Source organism: Zalophus californianus, chromosome 11, assembly GCF_009762305.2.
Source record: "Zalophus californianus isolate mZalCal1 chromosome 11, mZalCal1.pri.v2, whole genome shotgun sequence".
NCBI classification, from domain to species: domain Eukaryota; kingdom Metazoa; phylum Chordata; class Mammalia; order Carnivora; family Otariidae; genus Zalophus; species Zalophus californianus.
In genome coordinates this window covers 98487380-98500354 of record NC_045605.1, presented here as the reverse complement: position 1 = coordinate 98500354, position 12975 = coordinate 98487380, and the positions used below count along the sequence as shown (strand labels likewise).

The 12975-nt window shown below is 34.8% G+C and overlaps 1 pseudogene; it reads right to left on the bottom strand.

The window, feature by feature from the left end:
• Positions 1-10027: 10027 nt before the first annotated feature.
• Positions 10028-10953, bottom strand: LOC113914847 (annotated as a pseudogene).
• Between the last annotated feature and the right edge of the window lie 2022 nt (positions 10954-12975).

Genomic DNA, 12975 nt, shown 5'->3' with positions numbered 1-12975 from the left:
GCATAAAGAACCACAAAGAAATATTAAGCTGCATTGACTAGGAGTCATATTTTATTGGTGATAGTATTATTATTACTTTAAAATTATATAGGTATACTGTAGGATAAAACAAATAAGGAATACTGAAATAGATTCATGAACTAAGATTTGGCATACTAGAAATTAAATAAGTTAAATAAAAACTGTGAACTAAAAATATCAATATAAAAAAATCAATATGAAAAGTCACATTTTATATTTATTTCTAACCCTATCCACTGAAAAGGTCTAGAACCAAGAAAATCTAGTGCCAATATGGAAATCGATGTTCAGGTTATGAAACCATTCATAACTAAAGGAAATCAGTGCTCTTGAGAAAAAATGCTTAATTCCAGGCACAGTGCAGAGGATGTAAAACGTGAGGCTTGGACATTTTGTAGTGTCAGAAAGCAAGGAAATTCTTAAACACTAAAATTGCCTTGTCAAAAGGACACAGGAAGGGTTCTCACTAGACTAAGGTGAGTCATTGTACAGCAAAAAGAACAAATGAGTACAGTGAATTAAAATATATCCAATAGATGAGATACTAAACCCACTGGTTACTGCTCGAAACTACCTGGGCACCAAATAATTACTCTGAAATCTGCTAAATAAAGTGAAAGAATTAAGAATCCATCTTGTCGGGGCACCTGGGTGGCTCAATTAAGTGTCTGCCTTGGGCTCAGGGCCCATAATACACAGCGTCCTGGGATCGAGCCCACATCAGGCTCCCTGCTCACTGGGAGCCTGCTTTCCCTACCTTCTCACTCTCCTGCTTGTGCTCTCTCTCTCTCTCTCTCTCTCTCACTTGCTCACTCTCTCAAATAAATAAAATCTTTATTTAAAAAAAGGAATGCTTTTTGTTTTTCCTGTATGCACTTTCTTTCAGAGGCAGTCATAAAATATGAGCAAAATCCCTTTTTAAAGAAGAATGCTGGCCAATAAGAGGAGAAATATTAGAATTAAAATATCACCATTTGAAAACTCCTCAGGACATAACGGATGTAAGCAATATAACTAGTGGTTACTGATACTGGGTTAAGGTTAATGGAGAACTTTATCATGGAGAAATAAGCCTGACACAGTCTGAACCTACAATTCAAACTTAGCATCAATTTGTACCTCTACTGTGATGTAATAGGAAGTACTCATTAACATATAAAAAACTCTTGCTACTAAAAGCTAAACCTGAATCCATTCAAGCCTTTAGTTCTAGCTCCACTCATCAGAAAGACCAAGAAGTGAGGAACAATTTAAACATTTAGACTGAACCAATTTCAAATTTTGAATATCCTAGAAGACGAGAGATCTGGTATCTCTAACAAAGCAATAGTGGTGTTTTTTGTTTGTTTGTTTTACTTTTTTTAATGTTATTTTATTAAGTTATGTTAATCACCATACATTACATCATTAATTTTTGATGTAGTGTTCCATGATTTATTATTTGTGTATAGCACCCAGTGCTCCATTCAGTATGTGCCCTCTTTAATACCCATCACCAGGCTAACACCCCCACCCTCCTCCCATCTAGAACCCTCAGTTTGTTTCTCAGAGTACATAGTCTCTCATGGTTCATCTCCCCCTCCGATTCCCCCCTTCATTTTTCCCTTCTTACTATCTTCTTTTTTTTTTGAACAAACAATATATTATTTGTTTCAGATGTACAGGTCTGTGATTCAACAGTCTTACACAGTTCACAGCGCTCACATTAGCACATACTCTCCCTAATGTCTATCACCCAGCCACCCATCCCACCCCTCCTCACCACTCCAGCAACCCTCAGCTTGTTTCCTGAGATTAATTCCCTATATCAGTGAGATATGATACATGTCTTTCTCTCCTTGACTTATTTCACTTAGCATAATCTCTTCTAGTCCCAACCATTTCGATGTAAAAGTTTGGTATTCATCCTTGCTGATATCTGAGTAATAATCCATTATATATATGGACTACATCTTCTTTATCCATTCATCTATTGATGGACATCTTGGCTCTTTCCATAGTTTGGCTATTGTGGACATTGCTGCTATAAACATCAGGGTGCACGTACCCCTTCAGATCCCTACACTTGTATCTTCGGGGTAAATACCCAGGAGTGCAATTGCTGGGTCATGGGGTAGCTCTATTTTCAACTTTTTGAGGAACCTCCATACTGTTTTCCAGACTATCTGCACCAGCTTGCATTCCCAACAGTGTAGGTGGGTTCCCCTTTCTGCACATCCCCACCAACATCTGTCGTTTCCTGACTTGTTAATTTGAGCCATTCTGACTGGTGTGAGGTGGTATCTCACTGAGGTTTTGATTTGGATTTCGCTGATGCCGAGTGATGTTGAGCACTTTTTCATGTGTCTTTTGGCCATTTGGATGTCTTCTTTGGAAAAATGTCTGTTCATGTCTTCTGCCCATTTCTTGATTGGATCATTTGTCCTTTGGGTGTTGAGTTTGACAAGTTCTTTATAGATTTTGGATACTAGCCCTTTATCTGATATGTCATTTGCAAATATCTTCTCACATTCTGTCAGTTGTCTTTTGGTTTTGTTGACTATTTCCTTTGCTGTGTAGAAGCTTTTTATCTTGATGAAGTCCCAATAGTTCATTTATGCCCTTGCTTCCTCTGCCTTTGGCAATGTTTCCAGGAAAAAGTTGCTGCAGCTGAGGTCGAAGAGGTTGCTCCCTGTGTTCTCCTTTAGGATTTTGATGGACTCTTGTCTTATATTTAGGTCTTTCAACCATTTCGAGTTTATTTTTGTGTGTGGTGTAAGGGAATGGTACAGTTTCATTCTTCTGTATGTGGTTGTCCAATTTTCCCAACACCATTTGTTGAAAAGACTGTCTTTTTGCCATTGGACATTCTTTCCTGCTTTGTCGAAGATTGGTTGACCATAGAGTTGAGGGTCCATTTCTGGGCTCTCTATTCTGTTCCACGATCTACGTGTCTCTTTTTGTGCCAATACCATACTGTCTTGATGATTATGGCTTTGTAATAGAGCTTGAAGCCCAGAATTGTGAGGCTACCAGCTTTGCTTTTCTTTTTCAACATTCCTCTGGCTATTTGGGGTCTTTTCTGGTTCCAAACAAATTTGAGGATTATTTGTTCCATTTTTTTGAAAAAAGTGGATGGTATTTTTATAGGGATTGTGTTAAATGTGTAGATTGCTCTAGGTAGCATTGATATCTTCACAATATTTGTTCTTCCAATCCATGAGCATCCAATGTTTTTCCATTTCTTTGTGTCTTCCTCAATTTCTTTCATGAGTATTTTATAGTTTTTTGAGTACAGATTCTTTGCCTCTTTGGTTAGATTTATCCTAGATATCTTACGGTTTTGGGTGCAATTGTAAATGAGATCGACTCCTTAATCTCTCTTTTTTCCATTTTGTTGTTGGAGTATAGGAATGCCACTGATTTCTGTGCATTAATTTTATATCCTGCCTTTTTTCTGAATTCCTGTATGAGTTCTACCAGTTTTGGGGTAGAGTCTTTTGGGTTTTCCACATAAAGTATCATATCATCTGCAAACAGTGAGAGTTTGACTTCTTCTTTGTGCAGTGGTGATACTGGACATCCCTGCTGCGTTCCTGACGTTAGGGGGAAAGCTCTCAGTTTTTCCCCATTGAGAATGATATTTGTTGTATGTTTTTTAGATGGCTTTTATGATATTTAGGTATGTACCCTCTATCCCTATACTCTGAAGAGTTTTGGTCAAGAAAGGATGCTGTACTTTGTCAAATGCTTTTTCTGCATCTATTGAGAGGATCATATGATTCTTGTTCTTTCTTTTGTTAATGTATTGTACCACATTGACTGATTTGCGGATGTTGAACCAACCTTGCAGCCCAGGGATAAATCCCACTTGGTCGTGGTGAATAATCTTTTTAATGTACTTTTGATCCTACTGGCTAGTATTTTGGTGAGAATTGTGCATCCATGTTCATCAGGGATATTGGTCTGTAATTTTCCTTTTTGATGGGGTCTTTGTCTGATTTGGGGATCAAGGTAATACTGGCCTCATATAATGAGTTTGGAACTTTTCCTTCCATTTATATTTTTTTGGAACAGTTTCAGAAGAATAGGTATTAATTCTTCTTGAAATGTTTGGTAGAATTCCCCGGACAAGCCATCTGGCCCTGGGCTCTTGTTTGTTGGGAGATTTTTGATGACTGCTTCAATTTCCTTAGTGGTTAAAGATCTGTTCAGGTTTCCTATTTCTTCCTGGTTCAGTTTTGGTAGTTGATACATCTCTAGGAATGCATCCATTTCTTCCAGATTATCTAATTTGTTGACATACAGTTGCTCATCATATGTTCTTATAATTGTTTGTATTTCTTTGGTGTTGGTTGTGATCTCTCCTCTTTCATTCATGATTTTATTTATTTGGGTCATTTCTCTTTTCTTTTTGATAAGTCTGGCCAGGAGGTTATCAGTCTTGTTAATTCTTTCAAAGAACCAGCTCCTAGTTTTGTTGATGTGTTCTACTGTTCTTTTGGTTTCTATTTCATTGGTTTCTGCTCTGATCTTTATTATTTCTCTTCTCCTGCTGGGCTTAGGCTTTATTTGCTATTCTTTCTCCAGCTCCTTTATATATATATAACTCCTTTATATAACCCTATATATAACTCCTTTATATAACCCTATACCTTTAGGTATAGGGTTAGGTTGTGTATTTGAGACCTTTCTTGTTTCTTGAGAAAGGCTTGTCTTGCTATATACTTTCCTCTTAGGACTGCCTTTGCTGTACCCCAAAGATTTTGAACAGTTGTGTTTTCATTTTCATTTGTTTCCATGAATTTTTTTAATTTTTCTTTAATTTCCTGGTTGACCCATTCATTCTTTAGCAGGATGCTCTTTAACCTCCATGTATTTGAGTTCTTTCTGACTTTCCTCTCGTTATTGAGGTCTAGTTTCATAGCATTGTGGTCCAAAAATAAGCAGGGAATAATCCCAATCTTTTGGTACCAGTTGAGACCTCATTTGTGACCTAGGATGTGGTCTATCATAGAGAATGTTCCATGGGCACTAGAGAAGAATGTGTATTCTGTTGCTTTGGGATAGAATGTTCTGAATATATCTGTGAAGTCCATTTGGTCCAGTGTGCCATTTAGTCTTTATTTCCTTGTTGATCTTTTGCTTAGATGATCTGTCCATTTCAGTCAGGGGGGTGTTAAATTCCCCCACTACTATTGTATTGTTGTCAATGTGTTTCTTTGCTTTTGTTATTAACTGCCTTATATAATTGGCTGCTTCCATCTTACAAGCATAGATATTTACAATTTTAGATCTTCCTGTTGGATAGATTAAGTATGATATAGTGTCCTTCTCATCTCTTATTACAGTCTTTGGTTTAAAATCTAATTTCTCTGATATAAGGATCACCACCCCAGCTTTCTTTTGGTGTCCATTAGCATGGTAAATGGTTTTCTACCCCCTCACTTTCAATCTGGAGGTGTCTTTGTCTCTAAAATGAGTCTCTTGCAGACAGCATAATCTGATAGCCTGTGTCTTTTGATTGGGGCATTTAGCCCACTTACATTCAGGGTAACTATTGAAAGATATGAATTTAGTGCCATTGTATTGCCTGTAAGGTGACTGTTACTGTATATTGTCTGTGTTCCTCTCTGGTCTATGTTATATTTAGGCTCTCCCTTTGTTTAGACGACCCCTTTCATTATTTCTTGTAGGGTGATTTTGTGTTTGCGAATTCCTTTAGTTTTTGTTTGTCCTGGAAGCTTTTTATCTTTCTTTCTATTTTCAATGACAGCCTAGCTGGATAATGTATTCTTGGCTACATATTTTTCTCGTTTAGTGCTCTGAATATATCATTCCAGTCCTTTCTGGCCTGCCAGGTCTCTGTGGATAGGTCTGTTGCCAATCTAATGTTTCTACTATTGTACAAAGCAATAGTTTTTAAATGGCATTAAATTAACCATTTGGAGATAAAAAAGAAATTAAGTCATTCAAATAGATTAAAATGAGAGAGATGAATATTACAAAATAAAATGATCTAAAAAACTACCAAACAAATGTATTGTCTGGAGTTTTAAATATGGTAATACAAACTACAAACTGTAAAAAGACCACTTTGAGAAAATGAGATTAATAATTCTATTAAATATAAATGGTTCATTCAACAAATAAAAGATAAAGACTGTTCATATTGGGTAAGAAAGCCAGACACCACCATATGCTTCCTGTCTACAAAAAGAAAAAATGATTTTAAATATAAAGACATATCTATGCCAAGTGAAAGGATGGACAACAATATACCATGCAAACGCTGATCAAAACTAAACTGGTTTAAATATACCGATAAAGCAGACTAAAGAAAACTAAATATTAGCAGGAATAAAGGGCACCAAAACATAATGACAAAGGAGTCAATTTACCAAGAACCCAGAGAATCAGGAAGGTAATAGATGGCAATGAAAAAGCACTATTAACCAACTTGTCTTTCATGACAAAACAACATAATAGACATTCTCTCCTAATACATATGTAATACACACCATTCAGAAGATAAACCATATCAGGACCAAAAAATAACAAAAGCAAAATAAAAAACAAAAAAAAAAAACAAGAATTCTTAAGAATTGTCATCATGCATGCCATATCCCTTAGCAAAAAAAGAAATTAAATTCAAATCAGTACCAAAAAAAATTCTATAATATCTCCTGAATATTTGGAAATTAAATGACCAAAAGAATACATAGCTTTTATCAAATGATCACAGAACCTTCCCTAAAATAAACTATGTTCTGGATCATTAAAAATACTTTATAATAATTAAATATATAAATACATAAACAAATAAATAAGCAATCAAACTTTAACAAATGCAAAAGTATTCAAGTCTTACAGACTTAGATATTAATGAAATTGAACTAAAAGCAAAAACAGAAAACTATCAGGAAAAAAATCAAATATTTAGAAATTAAGCAGATAATTAACTCAAGGGTCAAAAAAGAAGTCACAAGTGAAATTCAAAATATATTTTAAATTAATTAAAACATGAAAGAAAAACATTTCAAATTTTGTGGGATGCAGCTGAAACCATCCTTCCACATAAATTGCCATTACACAGTGAGTACATGTAAATTAGCATTAAATGCATACATTAGAAAAGAAGAAACATTTCAAATCAATATCTAAGTACGTATCTAAAAAATCTGGGGAGAGGGGAAGCACAAATTAAATTCAAGTAAATAGTTAAAATGAAAGTAAAACAAATCAATAGAAATTAAAACACAAAAAGGATAAAGAAAAACAGAGGTGATGAAGAGCTGATTCTTTGAAAAAAATCAAGAAAGCTGATAAACTCCTAGCCAGACTGATCTAGAAAAGTAGAACACACAAAATTACAAATATCAGAAATGGAAAAGAGGACATAATACAAGCCTACAGACTTTAAATGAATAATAAAGAAATACAGATGCTTATAAATGTGACAACTTAAGACTTAAAGATATTCTGCACACTATAAAATATCAAAAACAAATAACAAGCTGTAAAAAATAGTAATTACACATAAATGGTAAAAGGGATAATTTCCTTGGTGTAATATTAAATCATAATCACTATGGAAAAGAACAGTAATCCACTAAAACGGGTAAAAGTCATTAATAGGAAATTCACCAAAAAAAAAATAGAAATCATTTTAAGGGTGAATAGATGCTCATATTCAACAATATTTATTGAGTTTCAATTAAAGTAAGCAAATGAAACACAATTTCCTTTAACTATTTGATTTTTAAATCCGGTAAATATTTGTCAAGCACTGAATGTTGAAAATGTGCACAAACAGGTATTTTCTAGACTGAGAAGCAGTGTCATTTGATACAAACTCATAGACAGTATTTGGGCAATAACTACAAACATCAACATTTAAATACATGTATGATTTGATCCAACAATTCCACTTCTAAAAACTCATACTTACAAAGTTTCAAAAGGACTTTATTGTAGTTATTGGTTACAAACAAGTAAAACTGGGGAAAACATGACACAGACTGGAAACATGAATTTTACTGTATCTTCATAAAGAAGATTTAAGCACTTTGAGGAAGCTGAGAATGAGTTACATCTATATAGAATAATATGGAAAGATCTTCAGGAGGCTGAATAGTAAATGCAAAAGTTATACACAGATACATAAACAGAACACATATATTCTATTAGCAAAGATTACTAACTGAACAATCTTAGAAACAATAACAATCTTTTTTTGGAAGAAACAATAACAATCTTAATACAATAACTACATATGGAAGAATAACAGAGATTCTGGTGAGGGATGGGTAAAGGTTTATTTTACAATATTTCTCACTTTGTATGGATTCCATTTTTAATATTTATTACAATCTATTATACTTTCATTTTTATTTAAAAATGTAAAATACACTAAGAATTTCATATGTAATGCAAACAAAATAGAATAAAGATAGTCTACATAGCATTCAGTATGTTAATTAACTACTGCAATAAATAAAAACAAAGATGAAACACAGGAATCTAAAGGGCTAATATCCAAAATATATAAAGAACTTAAAAACTCAACACCCAAAAAACAAATAATCCAGTTTTAAAATAGGCAGACTACATGAATGAACATTTCTCCAAAAAGACATATAGATGGCCAGCATGAAAAGATGTTCATCATCACTTACTCAGGGAAATGCAAGTCAAAACTACAATGAGATATCACCTCACACCTCTCAGAATGGCTAAAATCAACAACACAAGAAACAGATGTTGGTGAGGATGTAGAGAAATAGGAAGACTCATGTACTGTTGCTGGGAATGCAAACTGTTGCAGCCATCTGGGAAACAGTATAGAGGTCCCTCAAAAACTTAAAAATAGAACTAGCCAACAATCTAATAGCACTACTAGGTATTTACCCAAAGAATACAAAAACACTAATTTAAAAGGATACATGCATCCCAACATTTGTGGCAGCTTTCTTTACAATAACCTGATTATGGAAGCTCCCAAGTGTCCATCAATTAAAGAAGTGATTATATATATATATATATATATATATATATATATATATATATATTTAATATATTATATATAAATACATAAAATGGAATATTACTTCAACCTAAAATGTAGGGAAATCCTGTCATTTGCAACAACATGGATGGAGCTAGTGAGTATAGGGCCAAGCAAAATAAGTCAGTCAGAGAAAAACAAATACTATATTATTTCACTCACATGGAATTTAAGAAACAAAATAAAAGAGCAAAGGTGAAAAAAAAAGATAGACATCAAGAAACAGACTTTTAATCATAGAGAACAAACTAATGGTTACCAGAGAAGGGGAGTGGGTTAAATAGATGATGGAGATTAAGAAGTGCACTTGTTGTTATGAGCACTAGGTGATTAACAGAATTGTTGAATCACAATATTGCACACATGAAAAAAAAATAGGAACCCAAATAAATATAAAAATAAGAATGAGACTATAAGTAATAAAAGTTAATATAGCAATTAATTAAAATTAGAGTAACTATAAAAATTCATCAATAACCAGTACATATGGAGATTAAGAGTATACTTATTATGACCACTAAGTATATAACTGTTAACTCATGCTATTGAGCATATGACACTAATATGAGGGTATATTAATTTTATCTGAATGAAAAAATTAAAAATAAATAACAGTGCATGTAACTATAAAACTTCCATCGATTACTTCATTACAAATTATTTTTTAAATATTTTATTTATTCATTTGAGACACAGAGATACAGAGAGAGAAAGCATGAGCAAGGAGGGAGGGCAGAGGGAGAAGCAGGCTCCTTGCTGAGCCAGGAGCCCGATGTGGGCTTGAGCCCATGACCCTGGGATCATGACCTAAGCCAAATGCAGGCGCTTAACCATCTGAGCCACTCAAGTGCCCCTTCATTACAAATTATTGACTCAGACTGTAAATGCATTTACACTAAAATGGACTTTACCATTTGAAGATATTGGCTCTAATGATAAATTAGGATCTTGATGATGCACTTATTTACTACTTGATATGACATTTCTCCTCCAGAGCTTCTTCATGGCATTTATCATCTCAGAATTTCTCAGAGTGTAGATCAATGGGTTCAACATGGGGGTTATGACTGTATAAAACACAGTCAATATTTTGTCAATGGGAAAGGTGTTAGCAGGTTTTGCATAATGAAAGTACATGGAACAAAGAAGAAGACGACCACAGTGATGTGGGAACCACAGGTCTGGAGGGCTTTCTGCCTCCCTTCTGGACTTAGATTCTTTAGAGAGTGCAAGATGACACAATAAGAGGTGAGCAAGAACACAAACATGATACTGCAGAACATCCCTTTATTGGCCACCACCAACAGGCCAACAACATATGTGTCAGTACAGACCAATTTCAATAAGGAGTACATGTCACAGAAAAAATGATCAATGATATTGGGGCCACAGAATGGGAGCCCATAAATAGTATTAACTTGAATTACTGAATGCAGAAAGCCTACAGCCCAGGACATTACTAGCAGCACAACACATACCCACTGCCTCATGATCACCAGATAAAGCAAGGGCTTACAGATGGCCACATAGTGGTCATAGGTCATCATCCAGCAGAAGAAAGACCTCTGTTCCACCAAAAAGGTGCTCTGTAAATAGCAGGGTCATACAAGATTGGAAGGATATGGTATTTTCCCCAAACAAGAAGTCTGAAATCAATCTGGGGAAAATAGAAGAGGAATAAATGACATCCATACATGATAAGTTACCAAGAAAAAGGTACATAGGTGAGCCCAGGGTCTTACTGACAGTTACAGTCACCACAATGAGCAAATTGCCCACCACAGTGAAAATATAAAATGGTAAGAACATAACAAAAAGGATCTTCTGTTCCTTTGGATCCTGGGTGAGGCCCAAGAGGACAAAGTTACATTGTTTCTTGGTTCCATCTAGTCTGCATAGGAGCTGACTTCACATATTAGAAGCAGGTTTCCTACAAAACAAGGGGCAAAACTTTTAAATGCATTATAAAATTAATCTTTAATTGACTCATTCAATTAAAGAATGTGACAGGAGTACCTGTTTGTGTCACAGACGTTGTGATTCCCAAGTTGAATAAGCTACACTCAGTGATAGCATACATAATAATGACCAATGTAAACCAATGTGTCTTTATAAAAACAGTTGCACAATGTGAAGGTCAGGGATAGGAATATGTCAAACAAACAGCAATCAGAGAAGGCTTCCCAGAGAAAGCAATGCTTTCACTGAGTTTTAAAGAAAAAGTGGAAGGACAAGAAAAGAGGGCAAGGGAATTCCATGAAAAGGTACACAATTTATAAAGTCACAAAAGTGGGTGTCTGGGTGGCTCAGTCGGTTAAGCATCTGCCTTAGGCTTGGGTGAGATCCCAAGGTCCTGGGATCGAGTCCCACATTGGGGTCCCTGCTCAGCGGGAAGTCTGCTTCTCCCTCTGCCCCTTCCCCCACTCGTGCTCTCTCTCTCTCACAAAAATAAATAAAATATTACAAAAATAAATAAATAAAATATTTAAAAATAAATAAACAAAAATAAATAAAGTCACAAAAGTGAAATACTTGAGACTGATTACAGGTAATTGACATTTTAAAACCTACTGAATCAAAGTAGGAATGGACGATCACTGTCCTGGATTGTCTATTCCCTCACCGAGACCTCTTTCTTAGGATCTCTGGCCAGATATGCCCCCCTTTCCTGACCAATAAATGTGGAACCATTCCAATGTTGAGTTTCTCCCTTAATATTTAAACTTAATATATGCAACATTTCCAACTCTGAACATCTCCAATTGTATATTTATTCAGAACTTATAAAACTACATTTTAAATTTTCAGCAACAAATGTAGGTGTTTTCCATCTCACTAAATGGTGCTACCTTCCAAGTCATTACTCAGACAAGAAATATCATCATGCCTTTCTTGCTCTCGTATCACATAGTGATACCTTTAACAAATCTTATTAACCCCCTTTTAAAATAGATCACAAACTTGATCATTTTCCTCACACCACCACTTCTCCAGCCCACTACACTAGATTCTTGCCACATCTCTCCCCTTTCATTCTGGCTGCCATCAATTTGTTCTCATGAGGCAGCTCAAATCATCTGTTTATAAATATGATTCTGATCTATCACTCCACTGTTCACAATGCCTACAGCGGATTCCAATCACATATTCACAACTCAATGAGTCACATTTCATATTTACAGTAAGAACTGTCATCCCCATTTCATAGTTGAACAAACTGAGGCTAGAACATCTAATTCATTTTCCCAAGGTCACCCATTTTTAAGTGATTAAACTGGAAGGGGAATCTAAGTTTGCTTTATTTCAAAGTAATTTAATTTTCACACAATAAAAAAATTCACACACTTTAGAAGCCTGGTTCCCAATATTTACTGTTAGTCTTACCTTGTGATGGTATGTCCAAAAGCTGAAAAAAGACTTTTTATTCATTCCTGGGACTGGAATTTTTCTTTCATCCAGTATGACAAGAGAAAGCAAAAGCTGCATTATTACCTGATGGTATATTTTCTTTCATTTGGCTATCAGTCCATTTTCCTCATGGGGTTCCTTGATTTTTTTTAGGAGATTGCTTTTATTTGCACTGTAAATTATGTAAAAGGAATTCCATGGTCCACACAGAAAATAAAACTTTACTACCTTAGGATAATTTCTCTAAAAGACAAGCAATATAATTTTACATAAGAAGATAGCAACCAGCCATTTCGAAGGAGATTTTTCTTGGGTAACTTTTTTCCTACTAACTTCAAAATAGAAAAATAACATTACACTTGGTTAGTCTTCTCATTCTATCATGCTGGTACGACCACACCAGTTGAGTTCAAATTTTGAGGAGAGACATTCTTGTGCTTTTTTGGGGGGGGGGGGTGTTATGCTTTCAGCCTAGCAAAGACCTCCTAAATATTTATCAG